This window comes from Zingiber officinale, chromosome 2B (genome assembly GCF_018446385.1).
Source record: "Zingiber officinale cultivar Zhangliang chromosome 2B, Zo_v1.1, whole genome shotgun sequence".
NCBI classification, from domain to species: domain Eukaryota; kingdom Viridiplantae; phylum Streptophyta; class Magnoliopsida; order Zingiberales; family Zingiberaceae; genus Zingiber; species Zingiber officinale.
The window spans coordinates 15,588,320-15,607,443 of record NC_055989.1 but is presented as its reverse complement, the minus strand read 5'-3'; the positions used below and the strand labels follow the sequence as shown (position 1 = coordinate 15,607,443).

The window sequence follows — 19,124 nt, the reverse complement described above, 5'->3', positions numbered from 1 at the left end:
AATATACCTAGATTAACTATCTAAGTATCCTTAAAACCTTAGCTAAACTTACAACTTAAACCTAGATTGCCCTAAAGTGCTTCAAGAAACTGTCAAAGCCTAAATTGGCATTTCTAATTCCCTTGATTAATTTATGCCAGTCGAAATTAAGCATATCCTCAAATGTTGACATATTTCATTTTTCCACAAGAGTAGCACTTCAACATAAGGCTTCAATTTCCTTTAATTTTCTAAGAACATACCAAAATCCCAACTTGGTAGCTCTTATGAATTTCCCAATATGTGCCTTTTAAGATTAAAATCAAATTTTCACCACTAGGCACATTTTACTCTTTCAAGGAGTAAATAATAGTTCCATTTCAATTTCAAAGGTTAACAAAAACCTTGAAAATGCTTCTTGAGTGTCAATTTCCTCAAAGTTGGGTTAACTACCCTTCTAATTGGAGTTGACACTCTCTAACCCATTTATGGGGTAGAGAAGATGCTCCTAGGAACCCAACACCTATTGGTGCTCCTTGGATGCTCTAGGTATTCACTAGGGATAACTTCCCTAGATACCTTCCTAGTGACCTTGTTTGGCTTCTTATAAGCCTTGGTCACTTTTTCTAGGTCAACTCTAGGGCTAGCCTCCCTTGTGACCTTGTTGGTGACTTTCTTAGACTTCTTAGACGCCTTAGTCACTTTTATTGCAAAAACACTTTTAGGGATGACCTCCCTAGTATTTTTGACTTGACCACTAGACCTAGGGTTTGTTCCATAACTGTATGGAACTCTATGATAAGAGGGAGCATCCTTCTTAACTTTTGGTTTGTATCCCAAACCTCTATGGCCATTGGATGACCTTTGTGCTCCTAGCCCTAGGTATTGCTCATTTTGCCCTTTTAGGATATTTTCCATCCTTTTTAGGGTCTTTTCCATTTTATCAAGTCTTGACCTCAAGACTTGATTTTCTATCATTAAATCCTTAGAATTTGGTTTTTCATTAAGTCCATGAGCATGTTGGTTTTTAGGCTTGTATCTAAAATCCTTAGAGTTATTGCCTAGACTTTTACCTACATTCCTAACCCTAGGAGTGATAGTCTTAGCATGTAGGGCCACATGCTTTTCCTTAAAGCCCTCATGCTTTCTATTCTTATGGTAAATTGCATTAAAATGATAAAAATTTGAACTATCATGCTTTTTACCATTTTGCAAAGGAATAGGCTCAATGAAAGTTACCTTCCTTTTTACCTTGGAGGCTCCCCCTTGACTAGTGCCTCCTTGAGCCTTGACCTTCTTCTTCCCCTTGGGGCATTGACTACGATAATGCCCCTTTTGATTGCAAGAGAAGCATATAATATGCTCCTTGCTCTTCTTTGTGTTGGAGATGGTCTCCTTGGGCTTCACCTTGCCCTTTTGTGCCACTTGGCCCTTCTTCTTGGCTAATTTAGGGCACTTGCTCTTGTAGTGCCCATGTTCCCTACATTCAAAGCATATAATATGATTTTATTATTAATTGAAATATTTATACCTTTGCTTGTAGGGGTGGCATCTTTTTCTTTGGATCCGGAGGTAGAAGCTTCCTCTTGATCGGACCTTGATTCTCCTCCATTTGATTTTTCTTGACTTGTGGAGGTAGAAGCTTCTTCCTCCTCTTCTTCTCTTGACCCGGATGTAGAGGCTTCTCCTTCTTCTTGATCCGGTGTCACCAAGGATTGCTCCCCCTCAATCCTAGAGGTGGAGGCTTCATCATCTTGAATATGAAACAAGGAATATGCTCCCTCCTTGTTCCCTTCGTTGCATTCCCTTGAGGATGAAGCTTCTTGGATTTCCTCTTCTTCGGAGGTTGAGCATCTCTCAACCTCGGAATCCTCCTCTTGGTCTTGCTCCAAAGAGTCTCCCTCTTTGGATTCTTCTTGATCTCGTACAGTGGAGGGGATCTCTTCATGAAGCTTGGCCAATTTGCTCCAAAGCTCCTTGGCATCTTCGAATTCTCCAACTTGAGCCAAGATGTGGCTAGGCAATAAGTTGACCAAAAGCTTGGTCACTTTGTCATTTGCCTCGCCCCTTTGAATTTTCTCCGAGCTCCATCTGCTTTTCTTTAGAAGCTTGCCCTTGGAGTTCGTTGGAGCTTTGAAGCCTTCCATTAGAGCAAACCATTGCTCTATCTCCATCATAAGAAAGTTTTCGATTCTTGATCTCCAAGAATCAAAACTTGTAGAAGTGTATGGTGGAGCCACCCTTGTGTCAAATCCAAGTCCATCTTGGAATTGCATCTTGAAGTTGAGCTTGATGAAGTCTTGAACTTGAAGAATTTGCTCCAACTTCTTCACCCTCTAGCTTTTCTTGATATGCTTGACCCTTCCGGCGATGATTCCGGTGAAGAGCGGCCTTGCTCTGATACCACTTGTTAGGACCAAAAGTAGCTAGAGGGGGGGTGAATAGCTCGTCGCGTTCGCTCGGTGCGCTTCGTTGCTTGGCGTTGCTTGTTTCTTCTTGGATGTGCAGCGGAAAATACAGAAACAAACACAAAACGCTAACACTAGGATTTTACTTGGTATCCACCTCACAAGAGGTGACTAATCCAAGGATCCACACCAACGCACACACCCTCCACTATGAATAACACTCCTTTATGGTAACTACCAAAGGCGGAGAAGCCCTACAACACTCTCAATACAAGAAGAAGAAAGGGAAATACAAGTTAAGCAAAAGCTTACAAGATGTGCAGTAAAAACCCTAACCCTAACTTCTTCCTCTTGCAATAGATCCGCCTCTTGACTTGGAAAGCCTCCAAGAACCTTCAAGAACTGGCGATCACGTGCTTGTAGAGAGCTGTGGAGGAGCTGGAATGAATCTGAGAAGAGCTCGTAAAGAGATACCGAAGACCACGCTCGCCTGCGGCTTTAAACACGACGCAACGATCGGATCCCGATCGATTCGAATGTTCCCAATCGATCGGGGAGGCTTTGGATCGATCCACGGATCGATCCAGAGCGCCTCTGTGCTCTGGAAAAGCGCCTGGATCGATCCACGGATCGATCCAGCGCTTATCGCGCGAAGCAGCCTCGTCCCGATCGATCGGCTGATCGATCAGGACCTCTGGATCGATCCACGGATCGATCCAGAAGCTCTCTGTTCGCTGGGAAGAATCTGGATCGATCCACTGATCGATCCAGAGCCTGGATCGATCCACGGATCGATCCAGCACTTGGTTTTTGCCCAAAACCAAGTCCCAAACCTCCCTAACCAACATCCGGTCAACCTTGACCTGTTGGTACATCATGCCTAGCATCTGGTCACTCCCTTGACCTGCCAGGACTCCCCACCAAGTGTCCGGTCAATCCCTTTGACCCACTTAGACTTTTACTCGTCGTGCCAAGTATCCGGTCACTCCCTTGACCTACTTGGACTTCCCAACACCAGATGTCCGATCATCCTTGATCCATCTGGATTTCCTTCCTTGCCAAGTATCCAGCCAATCCTTTGACCTACTTGGACTTCCACCAGATGTCCGATCATCCTTGATCCATCTGGATTTCCTTTGTCTGGCTTCACTCACCAGGACTTTCACCTAGCTTCACTCACTAGGGTTTTCCATCTGCCTAGCTTCACTCACTAGGACTTTCACCTAGCTTCACTCACTAGGACTTTCACCTAGCTTCACTCACTAGGGTTTTCCATCTGCCTAGCTTCACTCACTAGGACTTTCACCTGGCTTCACTCACCAGGATTTCCTTCTGCCTAGCTTCACTCACTAGGACTTTCACCTGGCTTCACTCACCAGGATTTCCTTCTGCCTAGCTTCAGTTAGGACTTCCCAGTCAAGTATCCGGTCAACCTTGACCTACTTGACTCTTCTTCGATCAATATCTTATTGTCAAACATCTAAACCCAAACCAAGACTCAGCTTGGTTAACCAGGTCACCCTTGACCTGAGGGATATTGCACCAACAGAATGATCTGCCAAACATATTTAGTCAAAAGAGCTTTATTGAAGGATAAAAGATTGTGAAAACTTATACCTCCAACATCATAAGTGTTGGTGCGGGAAGCATTAGACGATCGAACCTGAGTTTTGATTATGTCAAAGGGTCCAAAGTTATGTTGTCTTGTAATCTAACAAGGTTGATTGAGCTTGCAAGAAAGTCCTAAGTTGTCTTAGGAAAAAGTCCTAGTGGATTCTAGGCAGGTGGAAAACCCTAGGGGGTGATAACCCTATGTCCTAGGAGGTGATAACCCTATGTCCTAGGAGGTAATAACCCTAGATCCTGGGGGTGATAACCCTAAGTCCTAAGTGTTGGTGCAATATCCCTTAGGTCAAGGTTGACTGGTTTGACCAAGCTTGAGTCTTGGTCATAGTTTCGATGTGTGACAATACATGTAGACACATGGACAATGCAGGTGCAGTTGTTCATATGGGGAGATTCTGATCAGGGACTGATCAGCGTGAATGAAGAAGAGTCAAGTAGGTATACTTGACTGGAAGGAAACCCTGGTGAGTGAAGCCAGGTGAAAGTCCTAGTGAGTGAAGCTAGGCAGATGGAAATCCTGGTGAGTGAAGCCAGGTGAAAGTCCTAGTGAGTGAAGCTAGGCAGATTGAAAACCCTAGTGAGTGAAGCTAGGTGAAAGTCCAAGTAGGTCAAGAGAGTGACCGGATATTTGGCATGAAAGAAAAGTCCAAGTGGGTCAAAGGGATTGACCGGACACTTGGTGAGAGAGTCTTAGCAGGTCAAGGGAGTGACTAGATGCTAGGCATGACGAACCAACAGGTTAAGGTTGACCAGATGTTGGTTTGGGAGGTTTGAGACTTGACTTTGGGCAAAAACCAAGTGCTGGATCGATCCAGACCTTTCCCAGTGAACGGAAAGCCTGTGGATCGATCCAGAGGTCCCAATCGATCAGTGGATCGATTGGGACGCTGCTGTTTCACGCGATAAGCCCTGGATCGATCCGTGGATCGATCCAGGCGTTTCTCCAGAGCACAGAGGCGCTCTGGATCGATCCGTGGATCGATCCAAAGTCTCCCCGATCGATTGGGAATAATCGAATCGATCGGGATCCGACCGTTGAGTCGTATTTGAGCCGCAGGCGAGCGTTGTCTTCGGCACTTCTTCACCGATTCATTTCAGACCTTCACCAGCTTCTCCACAGCTCTTCTCAAGCTCGAGATCGCCAGTTCTTGAAGGTTCTTGGAGGCTCTTCCAAGTCAAGAGGTGGATCAAAGCAAGAAGAAGAAACTAGGGTTAGGATTTGTACACTCATTGTAAGCTTGTAAGCTTGTATTTCTTTACTACCATTTCTTCTTCTTGTATTGGGTCTTGTAGGGCTTCTCCGCCCTTGGTAGTTACCATAAAGGAGAGTTTTATTTAGTGGAGGGTGTGTGTGTAGGTGTGGATCCTTGGACTAGTCACCTCTTGTGAGGTGGATACCAAGTAAACCAACCGTGTTAGCGTTGTGTGATTTGTTTCTGTATTTTCCGCTGCACATCTTCGAAGAAACAAGCAACGCCGAACACCGGGCACGCGACGAACTATTCACCCCCCCCCCCTCTAGCTACTTTTGGTCCTAACACTAAGGGATTGTAACCCTAGGTGATGGAAAGTCTTAGTTGCGATTAGGTAGGTGGAAAACCCTAGAGGGTGGTAACTCTAGGTCCTAAGGGGTGGTAACCCTAGTTATGGAAAACCCTAGGAGGAGATAACCCTAGGTCCTGGGGATGATAACCCTAGGTGGAAAGTTTTGACAGGTCGAACACTTCAGGCAAAATCCTAGAGTCGGGGACTCTAGGTTGAAATCTTGGTGGTCGCGGACCGGGTGGAAGTCTGGGCGGGTCGTGGATTAGGCGTCCAACATGAAGACCGGAAGTCTCGAACGCTAAACAAAAGTCCAGTCGTTCTGGAGGACTAGTCTGGCAATAGGTAACTTCTCCTGAGAGGAGTATGTGAGGATGCGTTCCCCTGTGAGGGAACAATAGGTGTCGGTTCGACCTAGGATTTTCGGATGAAATCCGAAGTCAAAACTGGACAGTCCGAAGGCTGTCAAAAGTTGTTTTACTTAATTAATTGTTATTTGTCTAACTCTGTTTTGCAGGAGACTAACACTTTGTTGCAGGGTTAGATTCAACCTTTATCGATTGACCGAACGTTTGGATCGGCCGACCGAACCCCAATACAGCAAGGATCATATTTTCAGAGATCAAACCGAGTTCGACCGATGGATCGATCAACCGAACCTCAGGATCAATCGACCAAACCTAAGATAAGCGATGACGTGGTCAAGCCAAGTTGATTGGACTAGATGAGCTGGGGATCGGTCGACTGAACGGCGGGATCGATTGACCAAACGAAGAAACTCTATTCGAGCAACAGAACTGGGATTGGAAGGTTGACCGATTCAGGTGGGATTGGTCGACCGAACCTGGGGATCGGTCGATCGATTCAGATTGAGTCAAGATTTGATCCTGAGATCAGGGGATCTGGATTAAGTTTGAGGAGGCTATAAAAAGGGGTCTCGCCCAACACTTAAAGGCAACCGAAATTCAGACTACTTGCGCTCCTATGTGCTGCGACGAAACGCTTCAACAACACTCAATTGCTACGCCGACAATTGACGTTCCTTTCCAACATCTTTGTATTGTCGATAACTTAGTTGTAATATTACAATTGTAATTGATCTTGTAAAGATTTCTCGAGCTTATAGTGATTGCCCATCGAAAGCACTCTCACATGCGGGCCTTGGAGTAGGAGTCGTCACAGGTTCCAAACCAAGTAACTCTTGGTGTTTGCGATTGTGCTCTTTGTCTCTTTACTTTCCGCTACATTTCTTACTCTGTGTTTTCCAAAATGAACGAGAAAGCCACACGTGTTATTCACCCCCCTCTAGCACGTCTACGATCCTACAATTGGTATCAGAGCTAAGCCGGTCTGATTTGGTGAAACTACTAATCGAACAGGGGATTCTTTTTTGAAAAACAAAATTATATACCATTTTTACTTTAAAATTTTTTTTATGCCTTTCATTTTTTCCCTCCAAAATTATTTTTGAAAAATTTATTTTCATCTTTTCACTATTAGTCAGTATTAGCAAAATATCTCATTTACTAAAATTCGTAATAATATTTTTTTTATTTTTTATTAATATTTTATTATTATTTTAAACAGTGAATTGCTAGTTTTATTTTTCTTCCGCGCTACTAATCCAAGATCAAGTCCTGGGACATTTGTTTCTTTTTACCTTTTGTGTGCGAGATTTTCTTCTATAATGGCCCCACCAAGAAGGCTACAGCACTACACGTTCGCCTCTATTCTCCGGAGAAGATTTTGACTACTAGAAAAGCCGAATGGAGTACTATCTGAAGACCGAGGTAGAGATGTGGATAATCATCCAAACCGACCTTGCGCTTCCACTCGATGGTGCTGGCAAACTAGTATCATGCGAAAACTGGGACACGAGTCTAATGAAGAAAAATGAGGCTGACACCAAGGCGACTCGAGCCCTTCAATGCGGTCTGACAAAAGAAGAGTTGAGCTGGATCGACCCCTTCTGTTGGTGCAATCGACCTCCAAGCTTTTAATGTTCTACAAATATGTTTAAGTATGTTTAATGAAGCTTAGTCTTGGAAAATCCTAGTTGTAGGAAAACCTCGGTAGATCGTGGAAGCTAGGTGGATTCGATAGGTCTGGAGGACCTGATCCCTGGGTAGCCGAATACTGAGTCCTAGTTGTAGACTAGGGAAGGGAAATCTCGGTAGATCGTGGAAGCCAGGTGGATAGGTCTGAAGAACCTGATCTCTGGGGTAGCCAAATACTGAGTCTTGGTGAGTGAAGCTAGGTGGAGAAAACCTTAGGGGGTGGTAATCTTAGGTTCTAGTGAGTGAAGTCAGATGGAGAAAATCCTAGGGAGAGATAATCTTAGGTAACAAGAAGTCTAGGAGGAGTGAACTCCAAGCAAGGTTGATCGGATCGACCGGACCAACGGATCTTGGTGATTCTAAGTTTAGTTTTACCATAACATTCTGTATTACTATTATTACTGCTGGCTAATGTAGTATTACAGGAAAGGCCTTAGTGGATCAGGTGATCAGACACTGAGCAAAGAAAGTCCAAACAAGTCTAGAAGACCAATGTTTGGTAGGTAAGTTGAGGTAAGTAACTGGAGGAGCGATAGTGAGGTCATGTTCCTGAAAGGAACAACCTAAGGTCGCTGATCCAATTGAAAAAATCGGGAAGGTTTTCAAGTTGAGATCAAGACAGTTGAACTGTTTATTATTATTACTCATGCATTAGATATATTATTACTGTGCTAATATCTGTTTTACAAGATTATTGTCTAATACTGTTTTGCAGGTTCAGCCTGATCGGTCGACCGAACCCGATGATCGGTCGATCGAACAAGGCCAACTCGGAGCAAATATCGGCTCAGACCAAAATAGACTAGGGTTCGATCAAAGCTTAATCGATCTACCGAACCAGAGGATCGGTCGACCGAACCCTGATGACTCAGCACAGTTCAGATCGAGCAGAAGCAAAGAAGGAAAGCTTGCTGATCGGTTAATCGAATACATGGATCAGTCGACCGAGCGATCATCACATTAAAGGCGCAGTAAGTGCGAATCTCGACAAATAGGGAAGGATCCTGTTCGGTCGACTGAAAAGAAGGATCGATCGACCGAACCCTTAATGGTCATTAAATGTCGAAGATCGAATCAGCATCAGATCTCAGCAAAGATGGAAGGGAGCTGGTTCGATCGACCGAATGCAAGGATCGGTCGATCGAACGTCGATGACTCTTATAAAAGTGAGCTCGAGATCTGAGGTTGGGTAACGAAGCAATGAAGTAAGAAATCTGTTCGAAGTTCATCTTTGTGCAAGCTGCGATTCATGCTACGACTACTCATCTACTGCTACAAGAAGTGCCAACTGAGCCTCAACTTTTATATACTATCGGTATAATTTTCTTTTTCTTGCATTGTACTTAATTCAAGTAAGAGAGTAGGTTGTAACTATCTTACTCATTTTCTTGTACACACTGCTTCTTTTCGAGGTTTTCGAAAAAAAGAGTTTTAGTGAATTGTCCAACGATGCAATCAAGGATCGTGGGTCTTGGAGTAGGAGTCGACCTAGGCTCCGAACAAAGTAACCAAACGAGTCATTTACTTTCCGCTGCATATTCTGATTGTCTTTAAAACACAAAAAGAAAAGTTTTTAGAGTGCAATATTCACCCCCTCTATCGCACTTGTTCTATCCTACAATTGGTATCAGAGTCTTCTAGCTCTGAAATTACTTAATCGTTTTTTGAGCAATTTTTTTTAAAAAAAATTCTTTAAAAGTGTTTTCTCTTAATTCTTAAGTAATATTTAAATTCTTTATCCCGCACTACTAATCCCAAGATGAAAGTCTTGGAAATATTTTTCTTTTAATTCTTTGATTGTAAGAATATCGATGTCATATCAAGAAGGGAGAAACATCCATGAACCTCCACCGTACAATCAAGTCTACTTCAATTCCTGGAGGCAAATGATGGAATGCTTCATTGGAAGCAACAATTTGACAACTGGATCGCACTGAGACAATCTTCTCAAAACTCAGAAGCAAACATAAAGGTAATAGACATATTAATTAGTGTTTTGCCTAATAAAATTTTGTGTCAATTAGAAGATTACAAGAACGCCTTTGAGTTATGGACAAAATTGATCGAGGCTAGAAGATCAAGGCAAAAGTGAGCTCGAATCAGAGTTTGAATCTGGAGAGCTATCCTTAGAGCCAGGCCTAGAAGAACAAGACCAAATCAACTTCATCGCACTAGTGGCTGAGGAGGAGGCTGATGGATTTGAACTGGAGTCAGAACAAGTGTCCAAGCTCGAATCCGAGACGAAAATGGCCAAGGGGGAGAATCCTAATGAGGATTCAGAAGGTAAAATTATCAATTCTAAATTTAAAGATCACATAACATGTTTTGAGTACAGTAAAAAATGACACTACAAAAGCCAATGTCCAAAGAATCGATCCGCACAACCGGAGGTAAAGGAGGAACCGATGCCTGAAGTCCGTAAAATCATCTTGGTTTATAACCAAACCAATTTTGGTTTATAACTAAACCAAACCAATTTGATTTATTATTAAACCATAATAAATCTAACCTTGCCTTCAAGAGGCATGACCTACCATCGCTTCTATCCAACAAATATCTTCCATATTTGCTTCTCCTCTGGTCCTACCGGACTTAGTCTCTCTCAATCTGAGAATCCAATTCTCAAACTTATTTTAAGTCTTTTAGATATACTCATAGTGCGTGTGACCCAATAGGTTTCCGATTTATATTGATTATTCACAATTAGCCATTAATTATTAATTAATCATGAGAGACACATAGTAGTACATCATGATACCCAATTAAACGAAAAATCATAGTTGATCTTAGAACTAAATCTAAAACCTTTCAACAGATATGGTTATCAGTGCGTCTATTCTTTTCACTCATCTTATACTTACTTGGTTCAAAACATGATTTATCTATCAATCTTCATTAGGCTAACTACATCACACTTAGCTCAGGTAGTAGTTCTTTGTCCTATGGATTCAAATTACTCAAACACGTGTCAAAGAAAATCATCCTCTTGTTGTGTAATACTTTGGTTAAAGACTTATGAGTAATAATTCTGACAAGATATCATAAGGTATACGTCTTCTTATAAAAGAAGTGGTGAATCTTCCAGGAGCTATTCAATCACATTCGAGTACTTTGACTTATACCTAATCATCCCAGGGTCATACCTCCAAAGAGATGCTTGTCAAAGATGTCAAAGTATAAGTCTTCATAACCAAGATAACTTCAATACCTCAAGTCAAAGAAAACTTACACTTGAACTGCAATGAGATCTTCATAGACATGTATAAAATCACATGAAGTCTCATGATAGGTCACATATGATAAACTAGTTACCCTTAATAAACATCCATATATTAACTCTCAACATCCCAATGTTTTTGTTGGGATATGCCTATTGGATTGTGTGCTAAACAAGTTTCACAAAATATACAACGGAAGCAAAAATATGATAATAAAATTATTTTATTACAACATACACCACACGCATTCAAGATGCAACTCACGCATGCATAATTGTAAAATAAAAATAACAATTATTCTAGGCGGGCCTTATGGATGATGCGTAGGGAAAAAGACATCAACTTTAGCGATGTCCACGAACTTCACCTCTATTTGTATCCACACCAAGTTCTTCAAGACAACTCCAGTGAGCAACAAGGTTCACCTCCGTTTGGTACTAGACAAGCGTGGAGGCGATGCGATCTAAGAGAAGGAAGAAGAAGCGAAGAGCTTATGAAGAAAAAAAACTTCCTTTGGCTTTTGTGGTTGGCGGTAGAAAAGAGAGGGAGAGGAGAGAGAGAATATGTTTTCCAAAAACCTAAACTCTTGAATAATGAATTGGTTATTAATTTTCTCTCTTCTATGTCAATATAGGTTCACTTGATGAGTTGAATTAAAAAGTCTAAACCTGACCCAACTTTTTTAATTAAAATTTGGCCCATTAACCTCTTGGTTTGGTTGACAAACAAATCAACTTGGTTTAAACTAAACCAATTTGGTTCATTATTAAACCAAATAGGTCTAACTCTTCTATAAGAGATGTGGTCTATCTGCGCTTCCGTTCTGACAAAATATCTTCTATATTTGCCCTTTATCTGATCCAACCAAATATCTTATCTCTTATTTTGAAAATCAAATTCTCAAATTTATTTTATGCCTTTTAGATATTCGTAGTGTGTGTGACACAATAGGTTCCTAGTTTATCTTAACTGTCCATAATTAACTATTCAATTATGGATCGATCATGAGTGACATCTAGTACTACATCATGATCTCCAATTAATCAAAAAATTATAGTTGATTCCAGAACTAGTTCTGAACCCTTCAGCAACTATAGTGAATCATGTCTTGTTCGTTTTACTCGTCTTATACCCACTTGGTTCAGGACATGGTATATATGTCTATCCCCACTAGACTGACTACATCACACCACTACATCACACCTAGCCTAAATAATACTTCCTCGTCCTATGAATTCAAATTACTCCTACCTATGTCTAAGAGTTTCGTACTCCTCTTAACATGTGATGTTTTACAAAGACTTTGAGTAATAATCATGAGAAATGGTCATAGGGTATATGTCTTCTTATAAGAAGCGGTGAATCCTGTGTGGACTATCCAAATATCTTAGGGCACTTTGACTTATACTCAATCATCCCGGGTTCACATATCCAAGGAGATACTTTGCTTAAGATGTCAAAGTATAAGCCTCCATGACTATGGTGACTTGAATATCTCAAGTCAAAGGAAACTTATAATCGAGCTGTAGTAAGCACTTCACAGACATATCCATATATGACGGCGACGGTGGGTGGCAGCGGCGGCGACGACGACGACGACGACGGGGGCGACCACGGTGACGGCCGACGGTGGGTGGCGGCGGGCTAACCCGTGCTAATTTCACAAAATTGATGATGTCCAAATACATCACTTCATTGACTAAGGAATATTTCAATACTTTCATAATTACATATGTAGAAACTCTCATTAGTTGTGATCCAATCACAAATTCTCTCATGCTATAAGTCATATTATGAACATTCAGTAAATGAGTTTAAGATCATTCAAACACTTAAGTAAAATGCACTCAAATAGTGAATCTATATTTATCAAAATAAATAGTACAAACCATAAGACGATTGATTGCCTTAGGACATCTTTCAAACATAACATACTCCCACTTGGCCTAATGTCAATCGCTACAGTGTCCTAAACAGTAAGCCTAGACGTAACTCTCGAACTTGCTTTGTGGTTGAACCTTTGTCAAAGGATTTGCTAGGTTCCTTTCAGTAGGAATTTTTAATGTGATCAAATGGGAGAGATAAAATTAAGTAAAGGGGGAGGTAGGAAAATTACAAATTTATCCTTGTGCTTACTTGTAAATTTTATATTATAATTGCAATTTTCATTTAATTAGTCAAATAATTTTATGTTGGTTTAACCCTAATTTAACTTGGGTTGATGCACATCAAAAAGAAAAATATTGAAAGTACCCCGGGTTAATTTTAATATGGTCAACTGAGTTAAGTTTGATCATGTTAAGTTTAATCCTTGTGTGTAAGTTTGCAGGAGCTTAGGAATACAAGAAGTTAAGTGGAAGACGCAGCTACCGTGAAGAATGGCACGGAAAGAGAGTCAACGAACTCCTGCAACAAAAGGTGAGCCCGATTTTGGTTGACGGAAATCACCTAAACAAAAGGAGCTTAGGAATACAAGAAGTTAAGTGGAAGATGCAGCTTAGGAATACAAGAAGTTAAGTGGAAGACGCAGCTACCGAGAAAGATGACACGGAAAGGGAGTCAATGAACTTGGTGCGTCCAAGGGACGAGGTGCTATGGAAGAGTGCACTGGCAAACAAAAAGGAAGAGTATGGTGTTTCTGAGAGACGAGAAGCCGGAATGAATGACTGCTATGGAAGTTTGCATGAGCTTAGGAATACAAGAAGTTAAGTGGAAGACGCAGCTACCGAGAAGGATAGCACGGAAAGGGAGTCAACGAACTCGGTGCGTCCAAGGGACGAGGTGCTATGGAAGAATGCACTGGCAAACGAAAAGGAAGAGCATGGTGTTTCTGAGAGACGAGAAGTCGAAACGGATGACTGCTTGATAAGAAGGCTGAAAGATGGATTTAGGTGAGCCCAATTTTGGATGACGGAAATCACCTAAACAAAAGGAAAGGAGCAGTGGAAGAGCTACTTGTTCAAGCACTCCACCCAAGTTGGGTAGCAGAGGCGCCCTCGCGCCTTTTTGGGAGGTGCCCTCAAGCCATTGAGGCGCCTCCAGTAGGCTACCGTTACGAAGAGGATAACACTCTATCCTCTTGAGGCGCCTTGGACCTCTTTGGAGGAGCTTCCAACAAACCTTAACATTTTTCCAAGGGTTATAAAAAGCTCACTGGAGCTAGGAATTAGATACAACTTGAACAACAACTTCTATAATAACTTCATAATCTTTTTTGAGCTTTCAAAGAGTGTAAGAGGTTTTTTCGCCTTCAAAAAAGGAGATCTTTTAGAGCTTTTCATGTGCCTTGGAGCGGAAGCCAGAGCGAAAAACTGCTCGAGAAGGTCGGAAGATGGATTTAGGTGAGCCTGATTCTGAATGACGGAAATCACCCAAGCGAAAGGAAAAGAACAACGGAAGAATTGCTTGTCCAGGCGCCCGGCCCAGGTTGGGTAGCAGAGACGCCCGACCCAGGTTGGGCAGCAGAGGCGCCCTCAAGCCTTTAAAGGCGCCCTTGCGCCCTTTTGGGAAGCTCCCTCAAGCCATTGAGGCGTCTTTAGTAGCCAGTAAGCTACCATTGCGAAGAGGATAAAACTTTATCCCTTTGGAGACGCCATGAGCCTTTTTAGAGGCGCCTCCAACCAACGGTAACATTTTTCTAGAAGCTATAAAAGTCCTCCGGAGTTAGGAATAAGATATAACTTGAACAATAACTTTTCTAATTATTTCCTAGTCTTTTTTTTTTGAGATTTAAAAGAGTATAAAAAACTTCTCTGCCTTTAAAGAAGGAGATCTTTTAGAACTTTTCATCTGTTTTGAATTAACAATCAAGTAGATTGTAACCAAGTAAATTCTGTAGTCTTTTTTCCTTTTATGTTGTTATTTATTTTAATTAATTGTGCATCATTGCTAAAGTAAAAATAAAAGTAAAATATATTTTTATTAACTTTCATTACAAGCTATTTACTTCCCTTTAATTAGCCTAATGCAGACCAACAATAAACACAAAATACACAAAATGTTATCTTTTATTAAAATATAATACAATATTTTATGTCAATCATCACATAATTAATTCTTAAGATTGATACTAACAAAAACGAACTAGTACAGCCACCTACTCCTGCACAAACGTGACTTCACTAATGTTTTACTTTCTCCTCCTTTTCCCTTTTCCTCCTTTCGGATTCTTTTCTCTCATCTTCTTGGTTTTTTTTTTCCTTTTCTATTCTACAAGGATTTTTATTCCTTTCTCTCCTCAATTCTGTACTCGAAGGGAAGAAAGGTTTAATTTTTATATTTTTTTTATAATCTAAATATTTATTTTTTATAATTTAACTAATCTTAGATGAGACTGATACAGAGCTATAAAAAAAATTTATTCAAAGTGCACATAGTTTTCCATTCAGGATGGCTAATATTTTTTACCATACGAAAATGTTCTACGTTACATTATAGTTGAGATTTAAATTTTAGACGATAAACCGTTAAAATATCTGAGTTCCGACACTATTAATTAGCCCGAGAGGATAAATTTTGCCCTTTCCTTGGAAGATGACGTGGTGGGTGGCGGCTAAAGATGGAAAGGCACACTAGATTATGTGCAACTAATGTCAGTGCGCTTCCTAGATTGCGTCTACGCGGCACTGCTTTAAATTGGTAGTATCGATAATGGAAGAGAGAATCTATCGACTTTCTATGTATATTTATCAATACAATAGTAGAATATCTTTCTATCCCTCGAAAGGCGAGAGCGGCTAATGCGGTCCATGTCATTCATCGTCGCCTGGTCAACTACGAAACTTTCACTGGACCACTTGCATATAAATTCAACCTTAGACACAATTAAGTGAAAAAGATAAAGGAGATTAGGCATCAGCTAATTTTTATTATTATTATTATTATTATTTAAATATGAAATGAAATTCTTTCCAAATAGTACAGTAATATTACCATATTAGATATAGAATTTTGAAATTGAAATTCAATATATCCTAACATACTTTATCTCATATGTTGATCATTTATACTATAGTCATCCGTCAAATTTTGTACCACATGCCCTCGAAACAAATCTCTCGAACTGCTTGAAATGAGTGTAAGTATCTTTTACTATTAACATATATGGAAGACTTTGATCTCATGAGGTGTAATTAGGGGTGAGCAAAAATTTGGAAAAATCGAATTAACCGAATCGAACCAATCGAATTTAGAAATTCAGTTCGATTAATTCGATTTTCGTTTTTTTTTAAAATTCGGTTGAGTTTTCGATTAATTCGGTTCGATTCGATTTTGAATTTTGTAATTCGGTTAAACCGAATAAACCGAATAAGAATATTATTTTAGTTAATTTTTATTTTAAAATATAATTAATTAAATAAAATCTTTTTTTAAAGGTAAAATTGAATAGGGTTTTAAAATTCGATTAATTCGGCTAATTCGATTGAAAATCGAATTAACTGATATCTTATCGGTTCGGTCAGTTCGATTTCATAGGGAAATTCGATCAGTTCGGTTGGTTGAAAAGAAATTTGATTTATTCGGTTTTCGATCTATTTGATTTGGTCGGTTTAGTTTTGACCGAATGTTCATCCTTAGGCACAACTAAATTAATATGTAGATTATCGTATGAGAATAGAGATTGAATCTCTAAATAATAATTCTTTGAAAAATAAATCTTTCTGACAGATTTATTTCCTTTATCTAAGGTCGACAGTGAAGAACGCTTAGAATAAGCTAGTCACCTTATGTGGCGTGTAACGAAGACTTCAATGAACACATATGACTTTAATTATTTTTTTCCATTGCTAATATATATATTCAATTCTTTGTACTACCTATTAATCTTAAAGATGATGGTTCTGATCTTACAAAAATTTATAAGTACCGACTATCAAGATAAATATAAAGGTGCAAACTATGTGCCACTTCATAGTAAACATCTTAAGATTATCTTCCACATGAAGAAATTAATCCACAGTGTACCATAATTAAGAAGGGACTCGTGAGTATATAATTAACGAAGAAAGTGTTTTGCTATTGTATGCCCGGGACAGCACCTATTATTTTTTTAAAAAAATAATTAATCAAATCAGATAACATACGTCAAATTTAGAGCAATTGATTCGGCTCTACGGAAGTTTTCTATCAACCGTCAGAGTCAATCGAAAAGTGCTCGTAGCGAGCAACCTAGAAGTTCAACATCCTTGATTACGAGTCTCATTTGAAAAAAAAAAAAAAAAAATACACCATAACTCAGGATAAAATCATGAATATTTAGATAATAACTAAATATCTTTTCCACTTATTAGTGTCTTAATACTTAGATTGGGTTGTAAAAATAAAATAAATTTCAAAGTAGATTTTTAAGAGAGCTATGTAATTTAAACAATCATTTTTATTTATTTATTTGTTGACAGACTCGCTCTTCCATCTGTATGTTGGGCTTGCAACAATTGTCTATTTGGAGAATTAATCAATAGAACGATGAAAAAAACACAGTCGACCACAGTGGGAGTCGAACCCACGACCTTCTGATCCGAAGTCAGACGCGCTAATCCACTGCGCTATACGGTCGTGATGTCAATTGGACTTTCAATTTATTTATATTTGTAAATTCTCAGGCGCATTTTTTATATTTCTCAAATGGCAAATTTTCTTTATTTTCAATTTAGGCTAAAGCTTGAATGGGCTAGGTTTCCGATGGTAATCGGCCAACCAATTAGGGTTGGTTGAGCCCACTTAATTGGGTTGAAGGATCAATTGAGACGGGCCGAATTGCAAGGCAAGAAGCATGCCTGAATTAAATACACATCTAATTCATATTATTAGACTAATAATCCTACCGTAGGTATTTAGTCATCCAAAGGGATCGGATTTAATATTCTCCATTTCATCCTTATTTATTATATCTATGGAATTTTCAACTTTCATTCTCATCCTCACTGAGAATCAAATATTCATCTTCATATTAATATTCATTGAAGATAAAATATTCATCTTAATATTTATACCTATTAGAGGATCGAAAATCCTCTATACTAATAATTTTAAAATAAACATTTGCTTAAAAGAATAATAAAGAAATTAAAAGAAAAGATGCACTGAGAATTTACTTGGCTACAATTAGGGAGGTTGTTAATCCAAGGAAGTAAAAGCGCACTAAAAATCTCTTTCAGACGGAGAAGCCTCTTTACAGCAATGAACGGACAGAAAGACAAAGCTAAATAGAAAAGTAAAAACGCACAAGTGTTGTTTAGATATTTCTTGTTGTTCTTAGCTTCTGGGAGCAGGGTTGCTTATATAATCTTGCTCTGGACGCTTGGAAGGATTCCAGGCGCTTAGAATGGAATAATATTTTATCCCCAACGCAACGATACGTGTCACGTCGAATTTGGCTAAGTTTTGGATTCCAAGCGTCCGGAAGGGTTCCGGGCGCCTCGGACTGTTCCAGGTGCTCGAAATGGTTCTGGGCGCCCCGAAGGTGAAAGTCAACCTTTTGTTGACTTTCTCTCTGGACCTCCAGCTTCGGCTCCGCTTGCTTCGGTCAGGATCTTCCGCTCCGACTCCGCTCGTTTGGGTGATTTCGGCCATCCGGAATAAGGTTCACCCGAGCCCAACTTCCGGCCTTCTCCTCGGGCAAGCTTCCGCTCCGGCTTCTCGTCCCTCGGAATCGTCACATGCTTCCTTCTCATCCGCCAGCAGACTCTTCCACAGCTTTTTGTCCCTCGGACAGTTGCGTCTTTTGCTCCTCGAGCAATCTTCCGCTCTGGCTTCCCGTCCCTCGAAAACACTGCATACTCTGTTCTCGTCCACCAGTGTACTCTTTCGCAACACCTTGTCCCTCAGACGCACCGAGCCCATCGACTCTCTCCCATGTCGTCCTTCTCGCTAGTTGCATCTTTTGCTCAACGCCCTGTGCTCCTAAGTTCCTGCACACTTAGACACAGGCTTAAACACAACAGGACCTAACTTAACTTGTTTGATCACATCAAAACTACCTTGGGGTACCAACAATGCCTCCGGCCACCACTTCTCCCCTCACGCGTCACTCCTTTTTCCTTCTGTGTTAGGGCCACCGCCACCACGAACGAAGGAGCTCGCGCGCCTCCCACTACCTTCCCTGCATCGACGCCACCTAGGAGCATCGCCGCCGTCTAACCCATACCGACACATATCTTTGCCGCCTCGTTGCCTCCCATCTCATCGCCTCCTCCATAGCCAAGGAGTTCGCCGCCAAGCCGCTCCTCATCTCCCTCTCCACGCGTCGCAGCCCAGGTGTTGCGCGTCGTTGCCGCCTCAGCGACCACAACAAC

The 19,124-nt window shown here is 40.6% G+C and overlaps 1 non-coding gene across 1 annotated transcript; it reads right to left on the bottom strand.

Annotated features, from left to right (window-relative positions):
• Window positions 1-17,311: 17,311 nt before the first annotated feature.
• Window positions 17,312-17,385, bottom strand: TRNAR-UCG. The gene has a single exon. It is a non-coding gene; the product is annotated as a tRNA-Arg (tRNA).
• Window positions 17,386-19,124: the final 1,739 nt, after the last annotated feature.